Here is a 19,958-nt window from a genome sequence, read left to right as displayed (position 1 = left end):
GTCTTATTTCCAAGCTGTTTTCAATAGTAGGTACCAAACGTGATTCTTCACCACTTTGCAGCTTGTGTTGTCATTTGCACCAGTAAGAAAGGAGTGTGCAGTGTTGTCATTTCAATCTGGAATATTCTACAGATGTTTTCCTTACGATGCAGTGAAATAAATGATTGTACAAGGCATCAGGCAGGGTTCATTCCCACTTGGGCATTTCAGTCATGAGGCAGCATTTTCCCTCACTGTTGTAGCTGTTCTAGGTGGGTTTTTTTTTACTGAGAAATTCTAGAACTGTTAAACAACAGATGACAAATGTCCATTTGGGATGGTCTCTTCAGAGATCATTCCTTTCAAATAAGGAAACTGGAAGTAGACAGCAGTCTCAGTCATCGTCCTTCATGTATGTGGAGAAGAATCAAATCCACATTATTTTTGCAATTGACACTCTTGCAGAGGCCCATGCTTTGCATGGCTTTAAGTGTTGAAAGTGCTTTAGAGCATTTGCACAAGCATGTAATTTATCCTTAGATCAAATTCCTGTGACTGCAGATGAGAAGGAATTTTTCCTCATATTCTGTATGCTAGTTACTTGTGTTCTGCAGGTGAGGACTGAGGTTTTTATAGTACCATGTTAACCATAAGCTGCTTCCAAAGTGGTCTTGCTGGCAATTAATAAACATCTTTTAAAGTGTTACTGGTTTAGAAAACAAATCCTGACATCTTTGCCTTCACGAAAGGTATGTGGGAAAGGACAGTGCTGGTGTATAGTAATGTAATGCTCAGCATCAGATAAAATTTTTCAGTGTGAAGCAAGATTTTTTCCCAAAGTACTGCCAAATAAATCTCACCTAGGGGAATAGGAGCTGCAATGCATGACAATTTGTTTTCAGATTGTACCATAACAACATCCTGCACTGAGCCAGACAAAAGTACACAAACTTAAGTAGAAGTGACTGAGCCAAAAAATAATTGTCATAATTATATACCAGGTAGTCAGATTAATAATGATAAAATATTTTTCTCCCATGGTTCTGTTCATTAGCCAGGACTAGAACTTAATCTTTTCTTGCCTGTCACTTGGTTTGTGTAAGACCTTGGAGAAAAATGTTTGGGTGGGGGTTTTTTTCCCTTTATTTAATTCAGGACTTTTTTCTCCAAAACACTGGCCCGAATTTTCATCATGATCAGGATATGCCAATAACTTGTGCGGTAAGTCTGGGTTTTCTAGCAGGAATGCTACATTGTCCATCCAGTGCCAGGAAGGTGGAAATACCCTTAATTTTATCTTCCCGTTAAATACAGGATTTGCCTTTCTGTCTGAAGATTTCCAAATAGTTTAGCTTGGAGAGTTGGCTTGTGGAAGAACTGATTCACATGTTTATTTTCTTTTCCCCAAAGTAATGACTACCCAACAAGACTTAAATATTCTTGTGCTCTTTTCTATATGTTGTTTGTGTCCTCGTCCAGAATTACGTCCACAGAGTATTCATTAGGCAAAATGCTACAGAATTTTTATTTTACAGCTTTTTTAGCTTTTTTGCAACAGTATAGGTTCTTTCATTAGTTTCATAGAGCATTTTTTTTTTTTCTTAATTACCTACAGTCCTACATGCAGTTCTGGGGCACCCAGTTCAAGAAAGACATGGACCTTGGAAGGAAGAGCCCTGAAAATGATCAGAGGGCTGTAACACCTTCCATATGAAGACAGGCTGAGAGGTTTGGGGTTGTTCAGCCTGGAGAAAAGAAAGCTCTGAGGAGACCTTATTGCAACTTTTCAATATATAAAAGGGGCTTGTGAAAAAGATGTAAAAAAGGAAAAAAGGACTTTTTAACCAAAGCCTTTAGGGACAGGACAAGGGGCAATAGTTTTGAACTAAAAGAGAGTGGATAGAAACTGGATAGAAGAAAGACATTTTTTATGATGAGAATGGTGAGAAACTGGTACAGGTTGCCCGGAGAAGTTGCAGATGCCCCATCCCTGGAAGCGTTCAAGGCTGTGTTAGGTGGGACTTTGAGCGAGCTGGTCCAGTGAAAGATGTTCCTCCTCATAGTGAGGGAGTTGAACTGGATGATCTTCAAATGTTCCTACCCACTGTTTCCTGCTCCTAATTATTCTTGGCTGGCATTGACCTTCTTCGCTGCTTTATATCTGGAGCACCAAATACGGTGAGGTATTGATCCTTGATCATGTGTATCCATGAGTATGGTGATATAAACAGAATTCGTTTTCTTGGGATGAAGGAAAGATATAGCACACATCTTGCAAAGATATGTCTTTCTTGGTTTCTAATTTCTGTTGAATTTCTCATTCCTTTATGCCATACAGATAATTTGTTAAGAAAATTTTATATAGAAAAATATTTTGTGCAAGTAAATATCGCCCAATTTGGAAGTAAGAAAAACCCCAGAGAACCCGAAGTTAACAGGAATTGTATTATAACTCTGGAAAGACATGCTCCAAGACTGCACTCATTTCCCTGGTACACTCCATGCTGGTTGCATGTATTTATAATAAAGACACTGATGAGTCATATATAAACATTTTGATTATAAAGATTTTCTTCGTTTTCCCACAGACTTGCTGCTTTCAAACAGCTGCATCCCATTCCTGGGCTCAACAGAGGGGCTTGATTTTCGAACCTTGCTGCCAGATGAGAAGAGGGGCCGGCTACTAGTCGGGGCGAAGGACCACATCTTCCTGCTCAACTTGGTTGATGTAAACAAAAATGTAAAAAAGGTCAGTGCCTTTTCCACGGAGTTTATCTCCTAAGTTAAATTTTGTTAAATTCTTTTTGTTTGGTTGGTTTTGTGTTTTTCTTTCTTTCTTTCTTCTCTGGGTAACTGCAGATTCGTTGTGCAATGAAATTTACCAAGATTTGATCATCTCACCTGCCGTAGTTATACAGATTATCTTTAATCAATTGAGTTTCTTGTGCTGATTGATGTCCTTTGTGACTGATGACCTGCAAGAGATCAGCTGTGTGGAAGAGCCCTGCAGTGCATGAAAATAGCATCAAAATATCAGCAGACAGGAAAAATGCAGCTCAGAGTGTTCACTTCTCAATTCCTCTGGTCATGGTTACCCTCCTCATTTCAAAGCATTTGGAAGGAAATAACTGAAGACAGCTCTTTCATTGCTTCCTGGCATCCCTGGGATTACTTTACTCTAATACTGAACAGAGCAGAGGCAATTTGGATGGTTTAAATCATAGTAAAATATAAGTGGCAATTTTAACATTTTGGTTAATATCTAGAATGACTAGTTTTAGGAAAAGCTTCCACTGGGATCTGCTGTAGTCCCTTGCCTGTGCCCGGTGACAGTGTGTTAACTTGAGATAATAAGATGACAATTTAGCCTTCGATATTTCTAGCAGACATGGTGAACTGGAGCTTTTGTAAGCACAGTTGATTGCTATGAGTGGAAACCAGATGCTTGCAACAGGAACACATGAAAACTGGTTTCCTGCTTGTCCCAGATAGGAAGAAAATCTGAATTCTCAGCTGTGTTTGGTATTTTCTTTAGGCACCAGAGGGTGGTTTTAAATTACTACGTACTGCTGCCAGCTCTGAAGAGGTAACTGACCCTGAATTAATGTGATTGCAGGCAGGAGCTGAACAGGTGGAACAAGAGACTATTTTGCCCTCACGTTTGAGAGCAACGCTTGCTGTCATTGTATAGAAGAGATACAGTACCAGTCTGAATATCTTGTTCCTTATCTGGACTTCAGCAATGCTGCACATGGCAGTTTCTGTAAAACTCAGATTCTGGGTATTTCAGGAAATTTCTTCCTGGCATGCTTTATCAAGCACTTACCTTGCTTCTGTCATCTCAGTAATTGATTCAAAATCCACTACCCCTCCCAGGATATTGCATTAATAACAGCACTATTCACAACTGCAAATTTTCAGACCACAAATTGATTTTTGGTGTAGGCTTTCTGTAGAAGACAAATTTTGTTTGTGTGAAAAGCAGACTTCTGTTTCTGTGGGCTTCTGCTTGCCTCCTGAGAGATGCTGAGTGCTGTCACCTCCCATTATGTTCAGTGGGGCTTTCTGAGCCCAGACCTTTCTGGAGGTGGCAGCACTCTGTGTGAGCCACCCCTCAGTCCAAGCTGGTGACATTTTCCCTTTGGCCAAACCAGCGCTGTTCATTACGGACCTTGTGCTTTCCAAGAAGAGCAGAACACAGATGGAGCCAGGAGCACTAATGTGCAGTCAGACAGTGCCATTTGGTATAAATGTGGTAGAGAAAAGACTCACTTTGTATTGGAAAGAAAATTTGGATTTCCTAAGATGAATAGAGAATGCATGCTTACGTATCTGTGGTAACCAGAAAGGAGGGAATAAAATTCCTAACCACTTGCGTATCTGGACTAAATATGTGTGCAGGTTCAAATACTTCTTTTAGTAGTAAAATAATAGTTTAACTATTCAGATAATATTTAACTTTTCACAAAAAAGCACTGAGGCAAAATATATTTAAATGGGTAGAACTGACTGAGAAGCCTTGCAGAACGTCCTGGTGTGCTGATTTCCCAGGTCTCCATGGGCATTCAACAACTTTATAAATGTATCTTCTTGCTTAAATGCCCAGGTAACACAAGGCAATGTCACATGAGTGTTTCTCTTTAATTGCACTGTGCTTGGCTGGTTGAATCTTGCAGTGGAGGGAAGGGATGAGATGAAGGAAGTTGCGTGAGGAGCTGTGTATAAAATCTCAGCCCCTGAGGAGGAAGCTAAAGGATACTCTACAGTAGCAGTGAAGTGTCAGAAAGTAGCACTTGCCGGTGCTGTGTTTAGACTGAGCGTGGTCTGGGTTGGCACTGGGCCAGGCGGCTCACTTCCAGGCCTTCCCAGTGTGGGGAAACCACACATGTTGGGACTACAAGGGTCTGAAGTGTGTCCTTTGTACTCCTCTGGAGTACGAGTCATCTGGAAAAAATGATCTGCTTACATACAGCTACTAAAACGAGTAGAAATTGATTAGAATATTAAGTTTCTGCCGATAAATGATGTGTTCATTAATGACTTTGTGGAAGGAGTGTTAAAAGCACGCTGATGGGGCGAGAGAGGTATAACAGCTTTGAGACTGCAGTGCAAGATTGTGCATAGTTTGGGGTTTCCGTTCTTTAAAACAAAGCTGAACATGAACTTCTTACTTTGATAAAGCTCTCAATTTCAGATATTTGTTTTGTTAGGAGCTATTGATACCTCCAAAAGCTAAGTCAGGATCCCCAACAATTTATTCTCATGTGTAGATATAATTACTTGGCAAGATTATATTTTAGAGTCTAATGCTCTATATTAAGACATTTCTGGCAAAGAAGGATCCAAAGCATTGTATCCTGCTCCCTTCTCTAATGTATACATATATATAATTTAATAACTTCCTTTTTAAAACCTATTAATTTACCTAAAGTAGTTAATTTGACTTCCATATATTAAGTTATAGCTTTATTTCCTGGTGTATTTTTCCTGATGAAATAAATCAGTAGTTCTGCTGGAGTCAGAATTTCTTAAATCATTGTAGTTTTTATGAAATGTATTGTGTAATAGGTTGAAAATTTCCTTAGCTGGCAGCTTGAAAAAAAATCTGTCTGGTTTCCAGTGCTTGTAAACCTCATTATAAAACAACAGCAAGTACCACAGTGTAATGAGCAAGTCCTCCAGAATGACAGATGAATGCAGAAAGCGAAAGTGATTATAGTCAATAAATATATAAAATATAGCAATGGATAATCTTCTTTCTGTAACAGGGATGTATTTTCTCTGAAGTTTTCCTGTACAGAAGCCATTAGCTCCTGTTGCAGGAATGGCATTATGAAGTGTCCCTGACAAATTCTGCAAGCTATTTGCAAACTGGAAAAATTGTGATTTCTTCCTGTGAGTAAAATAAAGATGGTCAGCAAAGGAAAGTAGTTCTACTGAAGGCCTCTGTGCCATTACCACCAGAAGTGCAGTGTAAAACGGAGAGATGCTTAATAGCATGAGAGGCTGGAAAGCTGGCAAAGAAATTCTATAGGAGCACCAACCTCTGGGATCCTGCTGGAAACATGACGTCAGTACATCGAAGTTTCTTGTGAGTTTGCAAAAGCCTTTTCTATTTTACTCCTTGCGCTAAATAAATACGAAATACAAAATGTTGTCAGCTGGGTAAACAGTGGGTAAATAGCTGCAAAGCAATGGTGCCCCTTTCTGTGGCTGTGCTAACAGTGCCCGCGGGGTTACACGTCAGCGCGATCATCACGGTGTGATCTGCAGCGCGACCCGCCCAGCTCCGCAGGAATAGGAATGCTGTCAAGGCCTGACAAGCTTTTGAAAAGCTGCCAACCTGCAGGAGCTGTCGGTGCTAGAAGACACAGCCCCATGTGGGCCAAATAGATAAACATGTCAGATCCCCAACAGCAGCTTTGGAACAAGTTGTTTTCATCTGTCCCAGCGTGCACTGGCTCAGGGTCCCAAATCATCATCTGTTGTAAGCGGCCCTTTGGGATACTTCATGCAACTTCTTTAGGAATGTTGTTGCTGTGGAACAGATCCTTGTTACGCCGATGTTTCAGATTTGATTTTTGTTCAAATCTACAATCTATTATTTATATTTATTTATTAGCAGTTTATACCCATTTCCTCTGGCTGTTGATAATTCTGGTCTTCAGAGCCCTTTGATTATTCCTGCATAATTTAACTTCTTTTGTTTTAGTGATGCTTCCCAACCTTGTGTCATCTGCAGGGGTTGTTGGAGAGTTCTGGGTTTTTACCAAAGCTACTGAAGGGTGCATGAAATAGGATGAGTTCTGACACTGTTTCTTGGGGAACTGCACGAGTAACTTTGTACCTCAAGTTCTTTACTTATCAGACCATTTTTTTTTCTTGTACTAATGCCTGTTTTTGGCAGCTGAGCTAATCAGTTTCCGTGTGACAATGTAGTGAATACTTAAATGGAGCCCTGATGAAGAGCAGCTCTACCACCTTAATGTAATTCAGCTAGGTTATTTAAGAAAAGTACAATATTAGAGTGGGATAGTGGCTGTTTACCAAGTTCTGTTGTCTTCTCTGCCACACTCCGTTTTCATTGGAAACTTGTATTATTTCTTCCCTAACTAAAAACTTGTTCTGAAACCTTAAAAACAGATGAAAAAAGACCAGTGGGCTTCTAAATTGTTTAGATAGCTTGTGATCTTCCTCTTTTGTATTGTGACAATAGATAGCATTTTCCACTCATTTTGTAAAGTTCTGCACCATCCTAGATTTAGTAGCCTAATTAGAAGTGATTCTTGAAAAAGCTGTACTTTCACACATTTTTTTGTAATCAGATTTCACTGTTTTATCTTTGAGCACCCCTTCTCCTGAAGATCTATAATCTTTAGTGTTAGGCTAGGAACAAAATCTGATAGAGAAAGATGCATACATGAAAATGAGTAAAATACCAGTATTATTAATTCATGACAGATGGCAGCTGAAATTTGGCTCTTAGTGGTGGATCCAGATATTATTTTTATATATATATACATACATACATACATACATATATATATATATATATATATATATATACATATAGCATTCACATACCAATTTATTTATATATAAATAATGTATTAAAAAAAATTACTTCATTTTTCATTCCTTTCTTATAGTAAAATGCATATTTGGAGGAAGGGAAAATGTTACTTTTAGAAATTCACTGCTCCTGATCTGGAAAAGACCTCTGTGGTTTAAAATGTTTTGTTTTAATCAGAAATCAATTTCCAGCTACCCTTTAAAGTGATACCTTATCTGTCCTACACTTATGTACTGCTTAATTTTGTACTCCTGGGAGGTTTTCTTTCTCTCTGATAGAAAAGAGTTTATTAACTTCCATTTATTAGGAGAATTTAATTTCTTTCCCATTCCTAAATTTAAGAAAATATTTGAAGAATGATTTAAAAGTAATGGTGAGGTTGTTTTTTTTCTTTTAATTGGGCAATAGAAGAGAAAATCTAGAAATCATGACAGTAGCTGACCTTTGGAATTTTGATATGGTTATTTTAAAAGGAAAATAAACCGAAGATTAAGAAAAGAAAAGAATCCTGTTTAAGTATACAGTTCACATATTCCAACTAGTTGCATTCTTGCCTTAAATTCAGTAACTCCACTTAGCTATTCTAAGATTTCTCCAGACATTTCAGATACATACAACTATAAAGTATATTAAGTATATAATTTGTACTGATTGTAACACAAAATTATTGTAACTTTACAAGTCAATGTTGTTGTCACCTTTAATATATAAGGCCTGGCTATCTGGGGGTTTTTTTCCATTCCTTGAGGTTTTTACTTATTGAGAAATTTGGGAATAAAAGAGAATTTGTTAATAAGATGTTACCATTGTGAATAAAGCATATAAATAGAAAAAAAAAAAAAAAAAAAAAAGACCAACTTCAAAGCTTCAAACCATTTACAAGCTAAATGATTTTAAATCTGAAAGAAACTACAGGAGCCTCCAGTCTTACTTTTTTGGCATATTGTGAAACTAAGTAACACATTGGAATAAAATATAACGGTACAATTTAATTTCACCCCCTACAGAAAAGTCAGTACACATGTATAATGTTGCTTGTGCCAGTGTTTGAGGGAACCAGGCTTGTGGCACTGTTACACAGCATGTCCTGTAATAAAAAATGAAGTTCATGCTTTTTTGCTCAGCACATCAGCTCATTATTTTATGCAATTTTTATGATGCAACTCATCAAATGATGCAATTTTCTTGATCTATTACGATTTAGAACTGACAGTTTCTGGGAATCTCTCATTTCTCATATGGTAAGCTAATAAACATCACTTTTACTCCCCCATATATAATTGCAAATTGATTTTCAAGTTAGATCACTTAGCTTCACTTTTCATTGTCTAATGTGGCCTTATATAATGCTAAATACTGAGGCTGTTGAGTAACTAGAGAGTAAAACAATTGATTTTTTAAATAATAATTGTCTGTGGTCAATTATCATAGAAGGGGGGATGTGTGTATTTCAGCCTTGTAGGACAAACACTGATTCCCATGAACGAATCTGTAGAAGATTTGAGGGTAACTCAAGTCCATTAACACTTCTGAAGCCTTGAAGCAGATGTCTCTGTTTTTAACTCCTCCAGTTCTTCTGTGTAGTTGGCAAGGACAGGTGGGCATTTTCAAAAGCCTACAAAGGGACATCTTGTCTACCTCATTGGATAACTAAACTTTGGCCAAAAATCTCCCAAACCCCTTGAAGACCTCGAGGCTTTCCTGTAAGTGATTCAGGGATCTTGGGCATAGAGTTTATGTACAAGAAAACTGAGGATCAGATCTCAGACAAATCTCCGTGGCCAAATGTATTTGGAGATCCATGATCTTACGTTCCTCTATCTGTTCCTTTTCATCCGCTTTTCTTCACGGGTCGCTTTTCATCAGCTTTTCTTCTTAAACTTCTCTGTGTTGCAGTGGAGACCAGACTGGACCTACCTTCAGCCCTTCATGATGTTTCCAGTACTTTCCTCTGTGCTTCCTGGCACTGTGCTCTGTGCCATCCACACATCCCTGGGATGGCTGATTGCATTTCCATACCTGGGTGCTTTGACCAGATCTTTCCGAGAAAATGCTCTGGGAAAGCAAATTTGTGCTCCAGTGCTGCAATGCTGTTACACTGTCTTATCTCTGACTCCATGTAAATATTGTTGCAGAGGGTTAAGGTTTAAGTAACTTAAACGACATTGTCTCTGCTAAGAGGTTTTTTATCAGGAAGGTAACGGAGTTCACTTGAGAGGAAATTAATTTCCTTGCAGAAATCCAATACATCCATTTTCACTGGGAAGGAAAGAGAAAGAAGTAAAATCCAGACTGTTTCCAGATTGAGAGAAACAGTGACTGTAGGTTTTGGAAAGTGATAAAGGTACTTGAGGGAGGCCACTTGCTTTTTGCTTTCCTTACCTGTGTGGGACTGAGCCTGGGTATGTCAAGCCACTTCCAGTAAGGTGCCAACAGCTGGGTGAAGGGGAATATGACAGCAGTCAACTCCTCTTGCATGCCACTGAGTTGTGCGTCCTTCCTTGATGTTGTTTTTATTTCTAGTGCATATTATAATAATTCTTCATTCCTATACATTTGCTATTTAAGATTTTGTAAAGCATGACTGGAGACTACTATAAAGCATTTGTGACTACTAATGACCTGCTGACTGGTGCCTGGGACTTCAGGCAATTTACTAATCAATATTTGCTTAAAAAGTAGTGTGATTTGTGGTGTTTTTATTACTAGTCATGAGAAATAACAATTGCTTTTTCTTGTCAAAATTAGAAGTACAAAATATCCATATTTAACACAGTGATTCGAGAAGAATCTGTATTTAGCTTCTATTTGAAATTTAATAGAATCAGATGTACTCAATCATATCCAGTTTTGACTGCTTAATTGAAATCAGTGAGGCAGAACCTGCACTGTTGTTCACTGACATTTCTTCACCATCACAATTTGGATTACAGTAACTGATAGTATGTTGTCATCTGGATTTATCTACATCAAAACCTATTTTGTAGAATTCTGCAGGGCAGATTAAAAAAGAAAGAGAAACAGTATCAATATATACTGGCAATTATCTAAGGTCCACAGTTCTTCTCTAAACTTCTGTGTCATTTTCTCAGTAAACTCAGTTAATGTTGATGTTTTTAAACCATGCACTGTTGATTCCTGCCAAATGTACTTTTTGTTCTACAAATTTCCCTTCAGCTGTCCTTAGTTTTTTGAACCTAATTATTTTCATTTGAAAATTGGCAGAAAGAGCTAAGTGGTTTTTTTATAACAGTTCTGCCAAGTCCACTGGACCAAATTCTTACAAATGTAATTTGCCTGGCTTTGCAATCAGTTTAGTTTCCAGATGATTTGGCTCATCATAACTTTGAGAGAAACACATAATGGTGACAAGGTGCCCCGGCCAGATTAACTGAATGCTTTTTAAAAGTACATGTAGCCAATGAAGAAATAAACAAGAATCAGGGGGGTTGATTTAAAGCCTCTTAACTTTTTGTAATGGGATCTTGTACTTGAAGTCATGTTCATTTCAATTTACATGCAAGGTCCTTCAACATGCATAAATCTGTTTTAACTGTTTATTCCTGGAATAATCTACAGTCACAGGACAGTGTATAATCTTCATCATCTTTGTCTTGTTTTAACTCTATTACAGATTTACTGGCCTGCAGCAAAAGAAAAGGTAGAATTATGCAAATTAGCTGGGAAAGATGCCCATGTAAGTATGATGTATGTTTTTTATTATGGCTGAGGATTATGCATATCTATGTATTTTTTATTAAATGCAAAAAATGCTTTAGTAAGCTCTTGTTACACTTCTTCTGAACTAATGTCCTAAGTGTTTTTTCTTAATTGAAAAACAAAGTTACATTTCTGTTGGTTTCTAAATATTAATACTTGAAAAAATTCAATCTTGCAGGCATCAATCATGATATGTTGTTCTTTTGTGTAATAAATGCAGCTGAGAGATGAATGGCGTTTCCTCAAAAATGTATACCAGGCAGTATTTCCCTGGAATCCTCTTTTCTCACATTAAAATGCTTCTTTTTTTCTTGGGTGTATCCTGAATGTAACTTCATTATAATTCATTAAAGAAACAGTAGTAGAGCAGTGTACAAATCAACTTAATTTGCAGACAGCTGCAGTTGGGGTTTAAAAAAAAATCTCAGACTCAATGGCTTTTGCCAGAAACCACAAATCTTCTTTAGGAAGTATATTTAAGGTACATACGTGTACACAATACAACTTTTATATGTTTTGTGCAGCACAGATTACGTCATGTGTCTAGAGCCCACTCTAAATGTAAACATTTCCTGGCTGTAAAATAAAATTTCTTCCTTTTCTCTCCAAAAAAAATCTCCAGCATGTCGGTTACCAAGGTATCTTCCAGCTCAAAATGCTCTCAGCTCTCTGCCTGAAGAGTTTAGCTTTTTATTCTAACTTGTTACTACCCTTACCTTTACAGCAGTCAGAACCTAAACAATGCTGAGCATTGGAAATATTCTGATAGTGGTGCATGTGGAAGATTTGTGCTGGTCTATTTCTACACTAAGAGAAAAAGGAGAAGGTCCTGAGAGGGAAATAGTTGTTTCGGACTCTCACTTAGATGCAGGGTGATGGCTTGGACATATGAACAAATCCTGTGTGTTCCCTCTGAAGTATCTGTTATGTGTTTTTGTGTTCATTTCGTTCTGGGCAAGGCTAAATCAAGGCTTTTCCCCCAGCCCCATGTATCATCCTTGCAAGCATGCCTGTGCTACTTACCAACAACAACAACATGGAGCAAGCCCAGCTAGAGCCAGGATGTCCCACTGGACTCAGAAATGACCAAATAAAAGTCACCAGTAAGATGTGGTTGGTGCAGAGACAAAGCATGCCCTTGGAAGTGTGTTGAAGCCTTTCAGCCCACCACAGTCGCTTTAATCATGTGATCTTTGGTATTAAAGCATGTGCAGTACCCTGAGCTGGGAGCAAAGGCAGGAAGACTGGTAGCCAGACAAACCCAGTGGCTCTGCGACCTCTGCCCAATTGTTGACGGGTGGTGTTTGCTACAACACTGGCTGAACAGATTCCCTCCAAACCGTGGTGTGAGCAGACAGTTTCTCGTGGCTGTAAGCATACAGCAGAATTAGGTTTGCAAGTCTGATTGATGAACTGCCTGGTAGATAGCCACTGTCAAGTTATAGTCCTAACAGGTTTGAACTACTTGTAAACAGTTTCTGCTACAGTAGTTCTGAGTTTAAATACACCAATGCTATGGCTGTAACTTATATAAGCTTATATGGCTGTAACTTATATTCTATGTATAATGTGAAAGAGAAGAATAAACATGAAAAGTAACCTTTATCTTTCTTTTCCCAACAGACAGAGTGTGCCAATTTTATCCGAGTTCTTCAGCCGTACAACTGGACCCATGTTTATGTCTGTGGCACAGGAGCGTTTCACCCTCTCTGTGGATACATTGAGCTTGGAACTCACAAAGAGGTAATTTAACTTTCTCACTAGTCTGACATGTCAAGGAATAGCCCTCATCTTGTGTAGCATTCATCATAGATTGGAAAATACTATGTGAGTGTGTAAAAAATGACCTGACAGCAGCTTGCATAAATAACAGGGTAAGTGGTGGATTCTGTGGGTCAGACGGGAACTCTTGTTCTCACATTTGCTATGTGCATATCGCTTTTGAACAAAGCACTTTTCCTCAGGCTTAATACACAAAGTTCTTCAGAATGACACTTCCATGTGATTAACTAAGTGAAGAGAACATCTGACCCAGATGTCTTCCTTTCTAGTAAGTCATTTCTGCACATACTTTCCTTGCGCACACACATTCAGAGTTCAAGATGAAACTTGTGGTTCTGTCTTTAATGTACATATACCGCAGAGGGTTTCCTGTGCCTTGTGCGTGAGAGTAATAAACACTTTGAAAAGGTTCTCTAAGCCTGAGTCCAGAGACAGCATCTCAGGACTTTGCAGTGTGTTGCAGTCTGGTCACCAAGCAGGTCTTGGATGTCCTCCATCACTAGTGGCATATTCCTGAGCTGAAGTTAGCAGCTGACTGGTCTTCATTTACTGGTGACAAAGAAATCACTATCCTAAGTGGTAAATGTTTGAGACCTAACCCCCACAACAGAAGAATTTTAGTGTTGTGTCAAGCAGCCACTTAGTACACAAGTCTCTTTTTAACTCCTATATGTATCACACCTTGGCTGTATTTATCCCACTGATACTGTTCTCAGACAATGTTGAGATGTGTGTGACCTGTCCCTCTGCTTGCCTGTGGTGCAGGCTTCCTATGCTGCTATAGAAATAGCTTTCTCTTTTCTTCAGGGCTTGGTGAAATTCTATAGGAATATAGGAAATGAGGTTTAAAGTTAATAAATGCAATAACCTGAAACAGAATAATAGAATTATAGAATGGTTTGGGTTGAAAGGGCCCTTAAAAATTATCTCGTTTCAACCTCCCTACCATGGACAGGGATGCCTTCCACTAGACCAGGTTACTCAAAGCCCCATCTAGCCTGGCCTTGAACACTTCCAGGGATGGGGCATCCACAGCTTCTTTGGGCAATCTGTGCCGGGGCCTCACCACCTTCAAAGGAAACAATTTTCTTCCTGCTATCTTATCTAAACCTACCATATTTCATTAAAAGCCAGTCCCCCTTGTTCTATCACTGACACATGGAATCGAGGGAAGGTCCTCATGGAAAAAAAAGTGATTAAGCTTGCCCAGACTGAGACCCATAATTATGTACCCCCCAATCTGTGTGTTGGATGACCAACCCAGAGGGGCTGCCTATGCAACAGAAAACTGAAGCTATGAGAGATCTACTTGGTGGTGTTCTTTCCCTAATAAACCATTAATGCTCCTGGTATTGTCTGGTATATCCTGTATAATTTGGCTTACAATGAAATAATTTGTTGGCTTCTTTGCTTTGCTACTTTAGATATTCCGGTTGAAGCAACTGAAATTTTAGATCCCTTGTATCATGCTGGTTTCTTAGCTGAATGATCAAATACACAGCTGAATGGAACAGAACAGCTCTCAGCAAGAGTGTAAGTAAGGCTCTGGTTTACCTCTGGCTCATTAGCAAGATTCCTTATTCACTCTACCATTGCCCTACTTCATTTCAACTACTTCATTTGTGAAGGTTGTTTTCACCAGACCTTATGAAATTATGGATTTGGTCTGACTGTTCAGTCCGGCAGCCAGTCTAGACAAGGGGTCTGTCTCAGTTAGACAGGACCAATTACCTTAGAAAGGAAATGGAAGAAGAATCCTGGCATCGTGTTTCCTAATCCCCTCACTGTCTCCCAGTCCTGCCTCTCCCACATTCCTCCTGCTTGCTCAGCTGCAGTGGTAGGTTGGGCAGTGTTCAGCACTGCTCCTGCCTCTTCTGACAGAGGAGCTCTTCTACAGCCTCCTACTGAGTTATCAGCCTTGAATGGCATCAGGCATATTTTCCCTTTCCTTCTTGGAGCCCCAAACACCCTTCAGCCACCATCCTTCCACCACCTCTCCATATAAATGTGACAAGGCTGGAGGGTGCTGAGGATAGGCCCAGTGATGTGAATTTGACAGGCAGTTGAAAATGTCTCCTTGTAGGAACTGAAGCCAGGAGTCCTACAGGATAAGTCAAAGCACTTTTAGTGCAGATCCATTCTCTTAGTATTTTTTCATTCTTCCGTCCCTCCCCTTTTTAATTTGTTTTTTTTTTTTTCAATTTAAATCTCTGGGTTATAAGAACAGATAATGAATGTCTGGTAATTAGCAACCTCTCCAGGAAGCTGTGGGATGCTTGGGAGAGCCAGGCCCTGAGATAGCCTCACGGAGGCTGTGAAACCAGGCAGTGCTCTGCTGACCTTTGAAAGCTGCTCGTGGATCTGCACAGTGCTCTCCTGGCCAATGCCAGAGCTGTGAAAACAGAGAGGAAAACAGTGTGGATCAGGTGACTCAAAACCACAGCAGACACTGCTTTTGAAGCAGCACAAATCCCCAACAGAATCACACAATTAAAGGGGATTAAAGTCCTTGTCTTGTTATTGCTCGAGTCGCTGCCAAAACTTCTCTTGGCTGGTGAAGAAGAGGCTTGGCCCGGTTGGTGCTGTTAGCCACAGCTCTCCAAGGGATGCTCTTTTCTTTGAAAGCTTTGCCCGAAGTGAAAGCAGGAGGTTAATTCTGTGTGAATGCTTGGTAGTGTCCATTAGTTTGTCGGGGTGAAGCCTGAAATACTTGATGTTGATCTGTAACTCCCTTGGTCCCCTGAGTATTGCTGGGCTTGCAGACAGCCTCTTCGCATGTGATAAGGCAAGGGTTCCCTGAGCAGCTCAGGGTTGCACATCCTAGAACTAAGGACAATTGGACACCAGCGTAGCATTGTAAGAAAAAAAAAAAAAAAATCAGTTTAGTTCTGTCCTTGCTCTGCTCACTGTAGGAGCCTGAGAATTTGGTTTGCTGGATATTCCACAGGTTTGGGAAGGTAACGAGTTTTTTGCTGGTTGAATTCTGCTTTGTATGAGCTAGGACGGCTGGAGGAAATTGAATTTATGTTCACGGATTGGAATTGATTTTTCTTTTCTCTTAAGGAGCTGAATTATTCAATATCCTGGGCTTTTGTCTTCTGAGCCTAGAGAGTTTAGGAGGCACCTCAATAACATAGAAAGGTTTGGTCATTTATAATCTGATGTCCATTAAGGATGAATTGAATTAATGTGTTGTGAAGTCTAATCCTATGTGGCCATCTTTGGACATACTTGCTTGTCATTTGTACTCTCCAGGCGTCTTGCAAGTCAGAGGTATGGAAACAAATAATTAAAATCACTTCACCTATTTTTAATCGTTTAAACCATGGAGGTGTTTTGATTTTTTTTTTAAACTAGCTTCTAAAGTTTTTTCTCTACAATAGACATTAAATCCACATTGAATGGGTTTTTGAGTACTAGAGGGATTTTAAGTATCACAGTAGATAGGAAAGCATGGTGAATGAAAATATGTTAAAAGCCATTCTCTAGGCAATCTCCCTTCTCTTAATGGCAGGACAATTCTGAAGATCAAGTCTCTATACCTGCAGAGAGTTCACTTTACTCCTCTGAGCTATCAATTTGCCTTCAGCAGGACTCACAGTGGATTTCAGCTTAAGTGTGCTTTCAGGAAACCACTGAAAGGGGCAAGTAAAAGAGCCCTTGTTGGCAATTCTGAACTATAAGAAAGCTTCAAATGGATGCTTACAGGAATCGACTTGTTGATTACCCACTGAAAACATAGGGAATAATTTTTAAATAATTTATTTTCTTTATCTTCCTCTATGCCCTTGTTCTGTGGCCCAGGAATTAATCACACGGTATTTGGAAACGACAAGGAAAAATCTATTCTGATATCTCTTGTATCGTTAGCCTTGTTAAAAATAATAAGAGAGAGCATATGCTCTTTCATTTTAAAAGAGTCTGAACTGTGTCTGCTGTGAACATTATTCAGCAGTCCCTGGAGAAATTTCTGAGTCAGCCAGAATCCCTTCAGGGTCTCCTGTTGCAACACAGTCTATCAGCACTTTCCCAAATAGAAGCCAATGCCTTTTAAGTACAATCCAGCTTTTCACTGGAGTAGAAATGAACAATGCATCTCCTTTTTTTGGAAAATAATTGTATTTTTTTAAGATTTGTGTTTCCCTATAGAGTGACCAGGATACAGTAAAACACTGAATGAAAATATACAGATGTAAAACAGACACAGACTGTAAACATCAATGCTGCGATGACAGCTGCACGATCTAACACATCTTTACTTTGTACATTAGCAGAACAGGCTGTCTAAGTGAGTTTTTCTCTGTAGCCACACCAGGATAATGAATTTGTGTTTATTCTCAGGAAATGGTATTCCGTTTGGATACCCAGAACCTGGAGTCTGGCAGGTTGAAATGCCGTTCGATCCCCAGCAGCCGTTTGCTTCAGTGCTGGCAGGTAAGGAGCCACCAGAGCCGGGTGCTTCCCTCGGACCTGCGATGGCTCAGGATGCGAGCCCGGGGGCTCAGCAGATGTCACCGCTGGAGCTCCTCTGGCGCTGGTCGTGTTTCCAGTGCTGGTCTGTGCTCTCAGAGCTGGGGAAGCCTTCAGGCTGCAGACAGCACAGAGCTGGAAGGGCAGCAGTGCAAACAGAAGCATTAGAATGCCTGTAAAGCCTCTGTCAGCTGGGCAGGAAGGCAGTTTCATCCTCACCCAGTCATTGCTCCTTTAAGAGGACAACAAAAAAACCTGCAGGGACAGGGAGTGATTGAAGCCCTTTTGGGCCTCTTTCTGCAATTATCAATATGTTCTGCCCTTTGAAGTCTGCTGACATGCACTATTTCCATAACTACGTTTCTGAGGTTTCTATTTACTCGAGTAGCCACTTCTGAAGCTGGGAGCCGAGGAACAGGACAGTGCGCTCTGCCTGCTGCGTGCATCGCAGCACTGTGTGGTCTGACATTTGGGGCCGAGGAATGTCAGCTTGAGTGATTTAAAACCACTCTAAGAGCTACTTTTGTCATGGTTTGGTTCATAGCTTTGGACAATTCTCATTTAACTTGTCTGTCAAGCATATGAATACAAGATGAGAGTGAAGCACCATGACGTTTTCATTTACAGCCAGAGAGCAGTGATGACAATGCTTTGAAGTATCGGTCACTCTGTGTTATAAAAAGAATATGACTAATGTTCAGTCTTTATTCTCAGATAATAAGATAGATGATTTGTGATTCTGACCCTACAGATGGGGCAGGACTTCCTTTATTAAAAACAATAGATTAAAGCCTGTGCTTATTCTTCTCAGAGACCCCTAGTACTCTTTAATGACTGTGAAGTCTATTTTTAAAATGGGAATCCAGAAACTTTAACTTTTTTTTTTTTTTAATGCAAGCAGTAGAACTCTGTGATTTATTGCAGCATTTCCTAATTTCAGTAGCATTCTAGTGCTTTGACTGTTCTATTAAATCTTGTGAAATGAAGAAGCTGCTCTCCTTTAGCTACCTAAGACATGAACTTTGCTACGTAACAATTTTTTGCTCTAGATAAAATTAAGGGTCAGGGTATTCTAGTATCCCTTTTTTGATTGTGCCTGGTGTCAAGTGCTTCACAATAATGTACAAGGAGCACTGTAAAGAGTTACAGGCCTGACCAGAGAATGTGTTTCTGCTCTATCTTTGGATGCTAACCTTATTCCCAAATGAACGAGGAGAAGCAGTACAGTTCATGCATAAGATGCTGCCCTGGAGCTCAGGTGAGATCATTTCCCATCTCTGCCACTGATGAGCAGAGTAACCTTGGTGTGTCACTTCTCTCTGTCTACCGCCAAATGGCAGTAAAGATTACTTGTATCCTTCAGAGAACACTTTTTATTCAGTTATACATTTATGAGCTAAGTAATATCTAACTGTATTTTCACTCATATATGTAAGTTAATGCAGCTGAGTAATTTTCATTCTTTGTAGAAATAGGTCATCTGAGTACTACATGACATATCACTTCAAGTAAATCCCACAGATAAATTGGAAAAACTAGTCCTTTTGACTGAAGAATCACCTGCTGATCATCCATCCTCTATTACAAATTACCACTCACCAAAACTGTTCAGGACGTAGCAGGAACTTGGAATGAGAGATACCAAACACTGAGAGAAGTGCTGAAAGTGCCTTGTCAGCAGAGCCTAAGCAAGGATGGAGAATTTCTGTTGGCCCTTCAGATGCATCGATCACCGAGTGCCTGTCAGTTGGCAAACACCAATTACCCTGCCCATTCCTCATTATGACAAATACCTTTCAGAACGCACTATTGCCCAATAATCTGTCTTGTTGTACAGTGATAGTTTGTAATTAAACTTCTTGTTCCCTGGAGGGCCCTAGTTTGGGCTTCCTAAGAGAGAAAGTGCCATGTGATAGATGTATCGCTTTTTTTCACTTCAGACGAATGGAACAAATGTCCAGATTTGCCTGAATGACTGCCAAAATGCAATCTTTAAAAATTCAAAACAAAACAAAAAAACTAGCAGTTTGTTTATTTGAAGGAATTCTGCCAGTATTTGGAAGCAACATAGATGCAAGAACAAATGGTTATTTAATTATTTTAAAGCACTAGTATTGTATTTATTGGCCTATTGTTTGTCCTAAATTCAGCTGTTTCCATGATGTTTAGTCTTCTTAATACAAAACGTAAATTCACAGTTAATATCCTGAGGATTTTTAAAACCCTGGGCTAGGGACGGGCACAGGGACAACGTAAGGGGGGGCTGGGCTACCGCTGGGCCCGCAGGGGCTGGAGGGGGCGGCGGGAACACCGGGGCTACCGGCGGAGCCGCCCCGCTGGGACAAGCGGTGGAGCCGCGGGCGGTGCCTGAGGGCCGGGACAGGCGGGACCTCGGGCTCAGGAGCGGCGCTGCAGCTGCGAGCGGCGCCACAGG

General features: G+C 39.8%; 1 long non-coding RNA gene across 4 annotated transcripts; it reads left to right on the top strand.

Annotated features, from left to right (window-relative positions):
• Positions 1-1,163: 1,163 nt before the first annotated feature.
• LOC138117242 (uncharacterized) lies at positions 1,164-19,726 on the top strand. Of its 4 annotated transcripts, XR_011154589.1 has the most exons (6): positions 1,164-2,157; positions 2,568-2,728; positions 11,187-11,249; positions 12,896-13,015; positions 14,479-14,587; positions 17,396-19,726. It is a non-coding gene; the product is annotated as an uncharacterized lncRNA (long non-coding RNA). The 4 variants fall into 4 exon arrangements; XR_011154587.1 differs by lacking the exon at positions 1,164-2,157 and having other exon boundaries at positions 2,362-2,728; XR_011154590.1 differs by lacking the exons at positions 1,164-2,157; positions 2,568-2,728 and adding an exon at positions 3,940-4,585.
• The last annotated feature ends 232 nt before the right edge of the window (positions 19,727-19,958 follow it).

The sequence above is a fragment of the Aphelocoma coerulescens genome, chromosome 1 (genome assembly GCF_041296385.1).
Source record: "Aphelocoma coerulescens isolate FSJ_1873_10779 chromosome 1, UR_Acoe_1.0, whole genome shotgun sequence".
NCBI classification, from domain to species: domain Eukaryota; kingdom Metazoa; phylum Chordata; class Aves; order Passeriformes; family Corvidae; genus Aphelocoma; species Aphelocoma coerulescens.
Note: the sequence above shows the minus strand (reverse complement) of the source record. Positions and strands in the feature narration are given on the sequence as shown.